At 39.9% G+C, this 15,027-nt stretch overlaps 1 long non-coding RNA gene across 2 annotated transcripts; it reads left to right on the forward strand.

The window, feature by feature from the left end:
- The first annotated feature begins 2,794 nt into the window (after window positions 1-2,794).
- On the forward strand, window positions 2,795-5,147 carry LOC135241869 (uncharacterized). Of its 2 annotated transcripts, none has more exons than XR_010326140.1 (4): window positions 2,795-2,979; window positions 3,033-3,047; window positions 3,327-3,402; window positions 5,026-5,147. It is a non-coding gene; the product is annotated as an uncharacterized LOC135241869 (long non-coding RNA). The 2 variants fall into 2 exon arrangements; XR_010326143.1 differs by lacking the exon at window positions 5,026-5,147 and adding an exon at window positions 3,972-4,127.
- Window positions 5,148-15,027: the final 9,880 nt, after the last annotated feature.

Here is a 15,027-nt window from a genome sequence, read left to right on the forward strand (position 1 = left end):
CTCAATATAACAGATATTAGATTCTAGTTTTAAAGTATTAGTTAAAGGGGCTTTTGAAATACTATTTCTGTTGGCTAGCTCTGAAACGCACCTTGCAGACAGAGGCGTATGGCCATATGTCTGGGACACAGGTATAAAGAAACGAGCAGGCAAACACATAGGGTTAGAAGCCTGCAGCCTGGCCGGCGCCCTGATGGAGTGTCAGGATCTGGCCTTACTAAGACTAGCAGCTATGTTGTTCGATAGGACACGAGAACCTCTCCAGCTCGGGTGGAGTCCGTCTCTCTTCAGTAGGCCAGGCCTTCCCCACAAATCAGGCCAATTATTAATAAATCCTATGTCACTAGATGAGCACCACTCCGACAGCCAGAGATTTAGCGAAGATAGCCTACTGTAGACCTCATCACTCCAGGAGCTGGAAGCGGGCTAGAGCAAATTACTTCCCGACACATCTTTTTAGCCACTGCACACACCGATATAATATTATTTTTGGTGACCTCCGATTGCTTCAATCGGATGTCGTTTGTGCCGACGTGGATAACAATCCTAAAGTATTTACGTTTACTTTTAGCCAGCACTTTTAAATTTGCCTCAATGTCCGTGGCTCTGGCACCAGGGATACACTGTACTATGGTCCCTGGTGTCTCTAATCTCACGTTTCTCAAAATACTATCCCCTATGATCAGGGCTTTCTCAGTAGGTGTGTTACTGAGTGGGGAATATCAGTTGGAAACGCGAGTTGGGTGGTGCTCGGCGGCCCTGGGCCAACAACTATGTTTCTTTGGTACCTTTGGTCCTGCAGCGAGGACACTGGCGGCGGAGAAACACTCGCATCTAAACTAGCATCCGGCTCGGGTAAAAGGGAGTCTAAGAAAGTCTCACTCTCCTGAATCTGATATAAAGTCCAGCTATTTTCTGTGCCAATTCTAAATTAAGCTGACACTTAGTACAAGTACCATTACTCGTAAAATTGGCAGCAGAGCTAAGACTAAACATGCAACAAACTGTGCAGGGAATGGAAGCCATGATGCGCTCTTACCGTATTTTCTTTAGTTGTTCGCTTCGTTCGATTTACAATTTACTCTGGCGAGTAATCCTGAGAAAGTAGTATATGATGCTTACTTAGGTTTTGTTTAAACACAAAAGCCCAAGATAGTACTCGATACACACTTGAAAGCACGATATTAGCCTGTAACAAAGATTTTCGAACTCCTCGCTCTTTCAACCACAAACAGGAAGGGTGTGAGCCTCACAAATTTACCAGCCACTCCGGAAAATCACCCGCATTTGGCGGGTGTTAATTTTACACCCTGGTTGCGATTATCTTGCTTGTATGAGGTATGACTAGTGATTATTTCTAAGGTATATCAAGTGATTATTTATTGTTAACAAATAATAATTTAGGAATTACCCTTAATGCTATGCTTCCAGATTGCGTACATTTATGCATACTTATGATTTACATGGCATTCACAGGAAAACAGGTTATATTGCAAAATCTGTACACCAGGGACAGAAAATTACCACAGAATTTTGTTCAGAACATCTTTGTTCAGGAAGTGATAAATATCAATTTTTACTAATACTGGAACAACAAATTGATGCGTTACAAATTTGGTGCTTTTATCACAAAGTGAATGATTTTATGCTATTCCACTGCACTAATAGGGATATGCAGATCATGTTGTTTTGGTATGTCTCTTCCCCTTAACATTCATGCGAAACAGCCATTTAACAACCTTTTTGCAAAAAAAATCTCCTGGGGGGGCATGCCCCCAGACCCCCGTACATGGGTGGAGACCTCAACCCCCCAATGTTCAACCCAAAGTTACGCCTTGTACTGGGTGTTCTGGGAGGATGACGGAGCCTATTACCAAGGCCAAGTTTTGCTCCTTTCTGGTAAGTAATATTTAACGTTAGCTAACTACATTGAACACTTGAAAGACAGTTTACAGAAAATGACACGTGACATTTATCTAGCGATAGCCTATGTCACGTGTCCTAGAGAGTTGTAACGTATACTCATCTTTGATTATGTAGAATAAATTAACCAGTGAACTAACATTAATCAACTATGCTACTCTATGTAACTGCAAACACCGTTTATTTACCAAATCTATGAACACTTAAAATCTAAGTAAGTTAGATACAAATATGTCGAAGACCACCGGAATCTGCATAAAACAATTTATTCATCAGTAAGATATATCAGTTAGTTTAGCTCGTTGTAGCACGAGATGGTTTGATATGTAGTATCTCGCGCCAGTAGCCAGTTAGCTGTTGGCGATGTGTTGTCCAGTAACGTGAATTAGTTTTCATAGTTACCCAGATCTGTTTACCGATTGATCTACCTGTCTATAGGACACCTCGGAGAAGGTACAGAAGAAGAAAAAAAGAAGAGTGCTGTCTTCAGATGATGAGGTAGGACTTCCAAGAAGATGCCCAATAACAGAAGTGTACACTTAGCTGGAGTTTTGTTATGTATGATTTTTTTACATGACTTGTAGGTGTCACAGCAAATTGTTGCTTATCTCTCGTACTTATTGGCACAGACAAGGTTGACATAAGTAGCCTAAGCCATATATCTCCAGAGATGCATTGAAGCAATTAGGATTCTGATTGCACAGACGAAGGTGGAGTGGTCCCTCAGAAAATTTATGATGAATTGCTGCAAGGGTACCATCAATTAAAGAAGAAAAAACAGCGACTGTCAGTGGAGCTCAGTGATCTTCAACAGAAGTAAGTACTTGGGACATAAACAGAGTCTATACTGGGAAATTTTCATTGTCATTTCCAGTGATAATTGTACAAAATATTGTATTTTCCTCATCTCTGAGATTCTGGATGTGTAGTTATGGTAGTAGTCTTCTTTACCATTATATGAGAAAGTTACAAATTCTTTTGTCTTTTTCCATTTTCATGCAACCCTAGATATGCAGAATTGGAAGTCAAAAAAGACATACAAAACGAGTGTGCCCGGTACAAAAGCTACCTACGGTCCTTCCAGGGCAACATCAAAACACTGCTCCAAGGAGAGGTGTTAGAGGGTGAGTAAACATTTAAATGAAGTAATTATAACTGATATGAAACTACCATATTATTTTTATTCTTACTACCATCTTATTGTTTTTTGAAACTAAACATAGTACACATTTAACCACACAACATGCATACCAATGTAATACACTTGGGTAAATGTGAAATATTTCTATTGGCTACCGATGGTAAATTTTCTACCTGCTGCCTGCTACCACAAAAGAAACTTCTGACAATTTGACAATAGCTAATTACAACACAGTAAAATTGAAAGGTTTCTTTTTTTTCAGTATCCTGCAGTACACCTGTGCAACCAGCACCTCACAGACCAGTGAAGAGACAACCCTTCCATGGCCAGATGGAAAGGTACATTTTATTATTCTGTAGTAATCAGCTTTGTTCCTCAGTGTCATTATTTATTTCAAAATAATTGTGACGATTGTACCAAGTTATATTGCAAATGGGATAAATGTGGTGACGCTGGTGTTCTTGTGTGCCTTATGTCACCTGTAGTGATGGGAGTGATGTCACTCATGTTGTTTGGCATAGAATTCGCAGAGTTCTAGACCTAATAACCAACTAGCAAAATGTCAATGGAACAAATGACGGAGTGGCTTGGTTTGAAATGGAACTAGCGACTAACAAACGAGCAACCTCCTTAGCAACCATAGACATGAATGGAAAATAAAGTTTTACCGTTTTGGTCAAAATCGCAGGTAAATCGCTGGCAACTGTGTTATAAAACCAATAGTAGGCTACACTCGAGGCAAATGATATATGGAAAATAAACAACTATTACATAAACAATTATTAAGGGCACTCTGCTTTGAGTCGTGCCAACAACTCCTGTAGCAGTTGTATATTTTCCATATACCATTGCCTCTCTTGTACTATTGCTTAATTTTCCTAGCAATCTTTCTTTACTGTTCTCTTAGATCCATATTGGGGGTGGAGCCTACATTTCTGCAGGGACCTGGAGCTGGATTAGAGGAGCCAAAAATGACTCCCGGTTCTGCAAGAACCTTGCCGTAGCCATCTGGGTCCAGACTCAAAGGCCAAGGAGCTGTTGCCAAACCTCCCCTCACTCCTGAAAAATACCAAGCAGTTAAAGGTTGGTATTTTATTTCAGTGAAAGGTGTTTGCAAGGTTGTATGCAAGAGTTAGGGAAGTTACATACATACATATGTTGTTGATATTTGAAGTGAAAAGAAGTCAATATAACCCCTGCAGTAAAATGTAATTGTTTCTTCAAAATGTTAATGCAGTGTTACTTTTTCATTTCATGAACTTAAAAGTAGATTTTTTAAAAATTGTGGTATGTGCAAAAGTTTGTGCACCCTACTAAGTCAAAACTAAGCAACATACCTTTACATTACATTACATTACAGGCATTTAACAACTTTTACATTGCATCCATTTATACAGCTGGATATATACTGAAGCAATTTCGGTTAAGTACCTTGCTCAAGAGTACAACAGCAGTGTCCTACCCGGGAATCGAACCTGCGACCTTTCGGTTACAAGCCCAGTTCCTTACCCACTGTGCTACACTCCGTCCTTTGCCAGATATTTCAGCAGATCACTTCAAGTTCTGAGATATTTTAGGCAGTCTTGCATGTACATCACATGTTTAAGACCTACCCATAGATTTTTCTATTGAGTTTAATGCAGTTCTGAGACTACAAGTGGAAGAGTGCCAAAACCTTTGCACTTACCATATTTACTGTTTAATTTAATTTCATGAAATAAAAGGTAACAGTACACAAACATATGAACAAAGACTCATTTTTAAATGTCTTGTTGCTACAGTGGTTGAATTTACTTGTCTTGACATAAAAAATTAATAAAATATGTGTTTTGCTCAGGGCGCCCAAACTTTTGCATACAACTGTATTTACCAGTTTGATTTATACATATTGAGTCCAATGCTACTATTTTCGACTGTCTTATGCGAGATTGTTTCTCTATGTTCTGTATGTCCAATGACAGACTCTTTCAAGAGATGGCTGCTTGAAAAAGGTGTGCTGGAACCAGAGGTGGCTGCTCGCAGCCGTAAAATTGGCCAGTATGTCTCTGAAAAAATCATGGACATTAACAAATCAATAAAAAGGATCTAATGCATTTACTTGTTGCTTCTATTTCAATATTCTCTGTTAAATTGTTATTATCAAGGTATATGTACAGGTTACAGTATACAAAGATGTGTGTGTTGTGGGCCTGTGTGGGAGTGGTGGATATAAACGGTGAGAACATAAATCAAATTCAGTTATATATGTATTCACTATAATTCCAGGTTACACCAATTGAAATGGATTTAATCCATTTAAATACCAACTGGAACATCATTATGAACTCAATAGCCCAGCTGTCTCCAGCTAAAACCAATACAAACCATTTGAGACCTGTTCAACCAATACAGACCATTTGAGACCAGTTCAACCAATACAGACCATTTGAGACCAGCAACTTCTATCAGTTTTTTTTTTCAGCTGGAACCAGACCAATACATTACATTAGGAACCAGTTAGCCACCAGTAGAATGTGTTCCAATTTCCCTATAAAAACCAACAAGAACCAGTTAAAATTCCTATTGGTTTTTAAATGGTTTTCTACTGGACGTCTACTGGGATTTTCTACTGGATTTGAACTGGAAATTCCACATGGGCCAGTTCCTTATAACTGCACCAAATCCGGACATCCGCGACCAAATTAGTTTTGAAAGTTTGAAAGAAAATGCGGCAATATCTTTGAATTGCATATATACATAGCATCACAAATAACCAAATATTAAGCTTGTCTGAACATTTATGAGTTATGCAGTGATGTAGTTATCAGAAAAGTAAACGGACTATCTTTCCTGCGTAAGGAAACCATACCTTTGGCTGCGTTCATCGTCGTTTCCATGGACACAGTGAATAAACAAGGCTGCACAGACGCCGTGAAAATTAAATTATTTAACTTTTTTCAACTCATTTTCGATTCTTATTTATAAAAGAGACTAAAGAAATATGGGGGGAACAATAATATAATATTTATTCAATATGTTAAGGGAAAATAATACGAGTATAGGTAGCACCAGTTAGTGTACTTCCTCTTTGGGCAGAGATGTTTGACATTGGAACGTCGTCCAACTTTCTGCACAGGAGTGTAGACTGAACGGCCACAATGGGTAAATGCAAGGTTTCCAAGGGCTGGTTTGACAATCCCAAATATAAAGCCTGGTTGGCTAAGAATTCCAAATGGGAAAAGAAAACTAGATGCAAACTTTGTGTAAAATCGTTCGACATCTCCAACACGGGGGAGTAACTTGCAATTGTAAGCCATATGCAAGGGCAAATGCACTCTTGTCACAGCATCCTCTGCACCCAGAGTCACAATGTTTTTGGCCCAACCCAACGTGAGACCGAGACAGACCACAACAAGTAATGAACCCGCCAACGCACCAAATGATGAACGGTGAGAATTTGAGCTAGTCAGTCTAGCCTTCAAATGATTAGCTAATGTTAGCTGGAAGTCTAGAAAGCTGACGAACTCAAGCTAACGTCAGCTAATCACCGCAGTACCGCACCCAGATAATGATTTGAATGCATGGATCTGTTAGCTGCCTATATAGTGTCAGTGAGTAAGCTACATGGCATGGTTTAATTTTTTGCGTTGTGTACAGCCATTGCTAGTGGGAATGTGGAGTATTTGCAGCTGCCGTAGTAGTAGTTGTAGTCAAATCAGCCACTTCTGCAGTGGCTGGTGAGCTTACTAGCCAAATGATCTAGCTGAAGTGAAGGCACTTAATTTGTAGTGCTATATCGCCACCCTTTGGCGCCAGTGCGTTATAACTACTGGGCTTATCTGCACTACAGCTTATGGGTCAAAGTGAAATAAAGCCGCGTTTCCACCCAAAGTACCCAGAACTTTTAGTCCCAGGAACTACTTTTCAAGGAACTAAAAGGTTCCTTCAGCCCATTGTTGTCTGCGTTTCCACCGCAGTCTAAAGTCCCGCGAAGATTAAGCAAATTAGTCCACTGACGTATGAAAAAGTGACGTCGTCGTCGGTCCATCTGTCGTATGATTTCTTCTGTAACCCCATACTACCACCAAAGTAGCCTACATTATTTTTTAATAACCGGGACAGCCCAGAGGGGTTTATTCCACTTATATACAACGGGTTACCAACAATGACTATATATGGTTACTTTTGTATTTATTGATTTTTATCAACTTAATCACCTGAAATTGAAATATTCTTCCGCGGCCGTTTGGGCATATTTTACCATTGTCAAGCAAAACTCTCGTTGGTAGTTCGACTTGGACCGTTGTTATGCAACAAATAGGATATAACAGGCCAATAGTCAGATTGTAACTGTTTTATTAATCTTCTCAAACACATTCATTATGTCTTTATGCGAAAACATGCACACGTCGTAAACAATTTGCTGTTGAATTGATTACTTCGACTCTCATCGTCAATTCCATATAGGCTAATCGCAAAATGACAAGAATAAATAGAATGAAAACTCAGACTTGCATGAAAATTTAAATTAGCAGTTTGCTTTCCTTCAAAGTTACTGCTAGCGGAGCAGCGAAGTATGCCCTCCAGATGCGAACCATGCACCATAAATAAGTCCATAGTCTTCCTGGTCTTTTTGTGGAATTGAAGAATCGCAGATTACAATTATGGCAGTCTGAAAAAGCAAAAGGGATGATTACTAGAATTAACCTGTTATTTTACCCTGACAAAAAGTGCAGAAGGTGATTTCCAGTTTGCTTTTACTGTATCACCAATGTAAATTACGCAGAACTACCGCATACCTGACATAACTGTATCAAACGTTTTGAGTCAATTATAACGGGCTAACAAAGAAAATCTGGAAGAAAATATTCAGCAACCGAATTAAACCGTTTGAATGTTTTGGTACGTAATATGCTGTCCCAGCACGAATGCTTAACATTTTATAAAACGAATACTAAAGCAAGAAAAGAACAGAAGAGCACACGTTATAATTCCAAGACGTTGGCAGGTTATAACCAAAAGTAGGCTACTGCGCCGCATAACATACAAGTTTAAATTCAAGTTATTATGAAAATAAATCGGTTTGCGGCTGCAGATTTTTAAAAATGGCAGTTGAAATAAAATACTGCGAGTAGTCGACCAATCAGAAATATTCAGCGCTTGCGCCCCACCCCAAAAGTTCCGGTACTTTTGTAAAGTACTACTCATTAACATTTTAATTAATAATCTTATGACGTAGGCTACACCACAGTACACTGACATGCCATCTATTATCATATGACATATTATCATCTATGATGTCAATTCAGTGAGTATTCTGGTGTCTAACTGTTCATAATTGTTAGATGTGAAGCTATTTATTTAAGTTTAAAAATGTTTGTACTCCACCAAATAAGCCAAATTTGTTCTTCTTTTTTAGTGTCACAGCTGCAGCTACATCCAGTAGCTCAATGAGGACCTTTGTGAGTGGGCCAGAGATTCTGTCTGTGGAAGTGTATGTCATGGAGAAGCATGGCTCCTTCAACAGCTGTACTGGAAAGGGTTACCTTTTTCATCTTATGTTTTCAGACAGCAACATTGCCTCCAAGTTCACCTGTGGGGATGACAAAGCAGCTTACCTGACAACCTTTGGTATTGCACCACATTTCTCATCACTACTTTTGTCAAAAGCGAACTACGTAGTAACTACGTTCTACTTTTTGAAGAGAGTTTGAACCGCCCCCTCCAGTCAAAACAACTAGATGTGCACATACGCTTTTGGGATGGAGACTGTGTAAGCACAAGCTTTTTCTCAGACATGCATGTGCTGATGACCTCTACAAACCACTAGGCATTAACTGCAACACTGTTGGGATTCATGGCATGTTGCAGCTATCAATGGATGGACCGAATGTAAACTGGAAGCTGTTCGACACACTGTCCAGGGACTTGGAAGAGGAGATTGGCTCAAAACTCCTCAACATAGGGAGTTGTGGACTACATACAATGCACAATGCATTTAAAGCTGGCAGCAATACAACCACTTGGGACATTGAACACACTCTAAATAGTCTTTATTGGCTTTTTAAGGACTCCCCAGCCAGGCGTGATGATTACGCCAAAGTAACAGGTTCAACTGTTTTCCCTCTCAGGTACTGTCAACATCGATGGCTAGAAAATGTCACAGTGCTAGAAAGAGCCATTACAATATGGCCACAGATACAGACATATGTAGCTAATGTTAATGCCTCTAAAGTACCACATCCAAAAAACAAGTCTTTTGAGTCGGTTGAAAAGGCATGCACTGACCCTATGATTTTGGTAAAAGCCAACCTCTTCCTCTCCATTGCTCAGCCTTTTCTAATAAAGTATCAAACTGATAAGCCCATGCTACCTTTCCTGGCAGACAATCTTTTCACCACACTGTATCGCCTTCTCCAGAGATTTGTCACAGATGATACACTTAAGAGGGTGAAGACTCCACTGAAGTTCTTCTCAGAAGACTTCAAAGATCAAGCAAATCACAAAGATGCCTCCCTTATCAACATAGGATTTGTTGCAGACAAACTACTTTCAGAATTGAGGGTGAGGAAGAAGATTTCTGAGCGAGATGTCCTCACAGTTAGAAAAGAGACCAAGGAGTTCCTTGTCACAGCTGTGACAAAGCTGCTGGAGAAATGCCCCCAGAGGTACACACTGGTGAGAAACTTGGCATGGCTGGATACACTGAAGATAAAAAAGAAGCCAGACCTTTGTGAGAAACAACTGAGGCTGTGCCTGCAGATCATCTCTAGTGCTGGACAGATCAGAGAGAACAAGTGTGACACAATCCTCAACCTGTTCAGGATGCCTCACAGTGGCCCACTGGTGCTCACTCCAGACTGGACACCTTCTTCCTTGCACAGCTGGCCAAACAGCATCCATTCAAAGATCTGTGGGAAATCGTCCAAAAGGTTCTCCTGCAGTCCCATAGCCAGGCTTCTGTGGAAAGAGGGTTCTCTGTTAATAAGAACATCACTGTCGCAAATATGAAGGAGAGAACCTTGATTGCCCAGCGGGTCATAGTAGACCACCTGCACCATGTGGGTGGGGGTAGCTTATGTAGGGATGACCAAAGAACTACTACAGTCTGCTGGCTGTGCCAGACAGAGATACCATGTGTACCTTGATGAGGAAAAGAAGAAGAGGGAGCGCACACAAAAACACAGAAATGGAAGGTAGTACTGGATGAGGTGGACCAACTCAAGATGAAGAGAAGAAAGCTTCAGACCAACATAAATGCAATTCTGACATATGCAGATGAACTTGCAGTTGAAGCAAAAGCCACTGACAAGATCTCTGTGCTTACAAAATCAAATACCCTCAGGAAAGCTGCAAAAGATAAAGAACAAGAGCTAATGACATATGACAAAGACACAAGAAAATCAATGAAATTAAGAAACTTTTAGGGTATAACCTAGCCATGGCAGTACAGGTCAGACCTGTGTGTGTGTGTGTGTGTGTTCATATGTTTTACTCCATCTAACAGCCAATGAAGCAAAGTCAATGGACTTTAGTTCTCTTTTCTAGTTCCCTGGTGAATTGTACATGAACATCCCTTCTGTTACTGTAGAGGTTGAAGGTATACAGTTATTTAAATTTACATGACAAAATCTGAATAACATTGTACTGTTATAGCATTGCAGCTTGAATTGCTGTGCATTGAACTTGTCTGGATTTGATGTTGATTTGTATGAGCTACCGTACCTAGCTACTATCTTCTGGAAATTATTTGGCAACATAATAGCATACATAGTTAGAATGTAACATCCATGTTAGCAGTTGGATTTTAAAACCATTTATTTACATAATAAACATCTAGCTATGTGTACTCAGATGTCAAATATGTAAAATGTGAAAAAATGTGTAGGAACCCTGAATATAGGGTTTATTATTTCATTTTAATTTAACTGTAAGATTTCAGTTCACTGAAGCATGCGCCTGCACTGTGCTGGGTTCCCTTTATGCCCTGGAGAAAAAGTTGACCCCCCACCCCCCACCCCCCACCCCGATTGTCATTGTATAATTCGCAATAATGATCATTATATGAAACAAAAACAGCCTATAGTCTGTATTAGATGCTGGACAGTTTGAAGCATTGAGTGACTCAGTCTGTATTAAAATGACAGCCAATGTTAAAATAATACCTTCAAGTCATATGGCCAAGGTATGTCTCCATGGCTTTGATGCAGACTGAAATATGGTCGTTTACTGACATCTAGTGGTGGTGATACGCAACTGCAGGTAATTTGGGTCAATATTCTGCAGGATTCAGTGCTGTCTAATTTTTTTCGTGGTGCATGCAGTTAATTTAAGTCAACAAAATGGTAGTAACTGAATTTTTGGTTATGATTTTATTACAAATGGTATTGTATTATAGGATATATTATCATATGCGTACAGATCCAGGACCCTCTTCAAGTGATACAGTTTTGTCAGGGAGGAGTGTGGAAGTGGAGGAAGAGGTGAAAGACAGTGCCGGTATTATCAATGCAGATGATGAGGATGGAGCAAATGAGAGAAGGTGCACAGAAAGAGACAGACAGAGTGAGGATGTTGAAAAACAAGCTGTAGATGGCGAGTTATGTGGAAGAGATTCAGAGGAAGAGAATCTTCAATCAGATGACCCAGGTTTGTGGCCAGCAAAAATAACTGATATGGACAGCGAGACTATTGTTAGGAAATTGGCCACAAGAGATGAAGACCTAGAAATGCCACAGGATTCAGAGGGAAAGCCATTCCTAGAATACTTGCAGTATACTAATGCAGCCAATGGAAGAGAAAAGGTGAAGAGAGACTGGGTAATTCATAGCAAAAGTACTAATGCACTATATTGCATCCCATGTTTGCTTTCCTCCCATGAACAAAAAAGAACTTCCCTTAGTGCACTGAACAGTCAACATAGATATAAAATGTCCGATGGGAAGTGGCGTTGTATGTATGATAAATTCCCAAGCCATGAGAGGAATAAGGCACACAGAGACTGCTACTTGAAGTGGAAGAATTTGCAACAATCTGTAATGGTAGTTAGTGGAATTGATGTCAGTTGCTTGGCATCAAAGAATTTACCTTTCAGGGGTAAAACCAAAGACCTAGATGACATCCAAAATGGTAATTTCCTAGGCACACTAGAGCTCTTGTCTCATTACAATCCACTGCTGAATGAGCACTTACAAAAAATCAGAGACAAAAAAAGGAACCAGGCTGACACATTATCTGAGCTCTGACATTCAAAATGAGTTCATTGAATTATGTGGCAGAAGAGTTTTGAAAATAATTCTAAAGGAAGGGAGGATGCTATTTATTATTCAGTCATCTGTGATGCTACGCCAGACATTTGCCATAATGAGCAGAATGTTGTGCTCATAAGATATGTGAGTTATAACAAAGAAACAGATGACTGGGAGATCACTGAACGGTTTCTTGAATTCAAGGACTTTCACAAAAAGACAGGAAGTGAGATAGCAGAGATGATTGAAAATGTGCTTCATGGCCAAGGGTTAGACATCGGAGATTGCAGAGGGCAGGGATATGACAACGGGGAAAACATGTCAGGGAAAGTCAAGGGAGTCCAAGCCCAAATATTAAAGAAAAATCATCTGGCTACATTTTCACCTTGTGCCTCCCACACCTTAAATTTTGTAGGTGTGCATGCTGCAGAGTCAAGCCCAGAAGTATCAACATTTTTTGGCTGCATCAATCGCCTTTACACACTTGTTAGTACCAGCCCAGAGTGATGGGCCATCTACAAAGAGAAAATAGGTTGCTCTTTGCATAGCCTCTCCAATACCTGCTGGAGTGCAAGGATTGACGCTGTTAAACCTGTAGCAAAACACCTACCTTGAGTCATCAAGGCCCTTGATAGCATGACATGCAGTCTCACCAGTGAGGCCAGATCAGAAGCTAGTGGTCTGAAGAACTACTTCATGTCATTCAATGCTATTGTCCTCCTCACTGTCTGGCTGAAAGTACTGCAATGCTTTGAAGAATGTGATTCTCCAGTCAGGAAAAATCTCACTTGACACAGAGGTACCCAATATCATAACCTTAAAGGAAAAGATGCAGGCTCTTAGAGATGGATGGGAGTCTCTCCTGTCTGAGGCAACACTGATTGCTGCACAAATGGATGTAGCACCGCAATTTAGCAAGGAACACAGCCGCCAGAGGAAAAGGAAGAGAAGGATGAGACCTCTAAAGAGGAGACAGCTCAGGACAGTGCAGCAACGGTGTTTTGGAACAGTGTTTTTTACTGCTATGGACAACATCATAAGTGACTTGGACACTAGGTTCCACACCACTGCAAAAATTGTAGAAGAATTTTCTGCTGTTCTGAAAGTTGGGCAGATTAGTGAGGATAAAGTCCCTTCTGTATGCCAACCACTGATCATGAAGTATTCCAGAGATCTTACACCTGAGTTTCAAAATGAAGACACCTGAACACTGTATATGCTGCCACTTTTCCCCCTAACTTGTCCCCTCTTGGTCTCCTGACTGCAATTTTTAAGATGTGGCTGCAAAGCATTTTTGGAGAGGTTTGCATTGCTTTACATATATTTTGCACACTGCCTGTGACTGTTGCTGGTGATAAAAAAAAAAACTATATGTCCCAGGACAGGCTTTGCAGTCTTGCCATGCTGTCTATTGAAAGTCAGTTGGCTAGAAAGCTTGACTTCAAAGACTTGATTAGTGACTTTGCTAGCAAGAATGCTCAGCGCTGGGCTCTTGGTGAGTAAGGCTGAGCAAGGGCCAGTGATAACTGTTAATACACTTAACAGTTATCACGGGCCCTTGCTCACAGGCTGAGAACAAGACTGAGAACAGACTGAGAACAAGATATATCTCAAAGTAATGGCTGGATTGCCATAAAATTTGTTTTGCACAATCAAGGCCCCAAGTGGAAGAAACCTATTGATTTGGTGACCACTTGACCTTTCCTCTAGCGCCACCATCAGACCTCATTTCCATTTTATTTTCCATTTCCACTTTTACAGCTGCTTATTTTCTAGTTGGTATGTATACTTAGTTCAAAAATCTGCTGCTGATTTTATTATTTTGTTTGTTATATTATTCTATAGATGATAGTATTAATTTATTTTAATTGAAGAGGTTATATTTAAGTCATATTTATTTTAAGTTATTCATTAATGTTAAGAGAATTTTCCATTCAAGAATTTTATCATTAAAATTACATTTAGACTGTAAAAGATGGCCTTTAGCACATTTCTTATAGAGGGTATCAGTCTTGCATCAAATAGTGAATTCCACTGTCTGCAGAATGTTGCATGCATGTCTGCACGGTGTTATGTTTTCACAGCTCTCTGTCAGTAAATATCGTACAGTAAGTATTGGACTACAAGAGAGTTGCAAGCCTGCAAAGGTAGAGTTATTTAAAGCTTTGAATGGGTCGATTGGGTTCTGGAGGTGTGGTTACAGCAATTGTACAGGGTTGGCGTGGCCTGTGGTGGTGGGGCCCAATGTGATATCTTTTCATGGGGCCCAAAATCCCTGGCAGCGCCCTGCCTAGTTATGTATAAAAATGCCCTTGTAATCCTCCGGCCCTAGCTTTAGCTATTAACAAGCGCAAAGCCCCTAGTGGTCAGCACACAGTCTGGCTTGATTGACAGTTCATTTATTCAGTAGGTGGTTATTCACATGCCAAATCTGGCTAATCCTTGCCCATTTAGGAGGTACCCTATTTAAAGCTTTATAACTCCAGATGTGAACTTGAAAAATGTCTTAAATGAAGCAAGATATTTGTATCATTTACAATACTAAATTAGTTTATATTCATAATTTTGGAAGAAATAAAGTGCCACAGATGCAATTGTCTAGGCAAAAAATCAAAAATGAATTTTCTCTTTTTTAGTTTGAAGTGAAATACTGAGAGATTGCATATACAGCAGGTTAAACTATACATGTCCTGGATCAAAAACATCTTGACCAGAAGTTCATAAAATCCAAATGTG

The sequence above is a fragment of the Anguilla rostrata genome, chromosome 1, assembly GCF_018555375.3.
Source record: "Anguilla rostrata isolate EN2019 chromosome 1, ASM1855537v3, whole genome shotgun sequence".
NCBI classification, from domain to species: domain Eukaryota; kingdom Metazoa; phylum Chordata; class Actinopteri; order Anguilliformes; family Anguillidae; genus Anguilla; species Anguilla rostrata.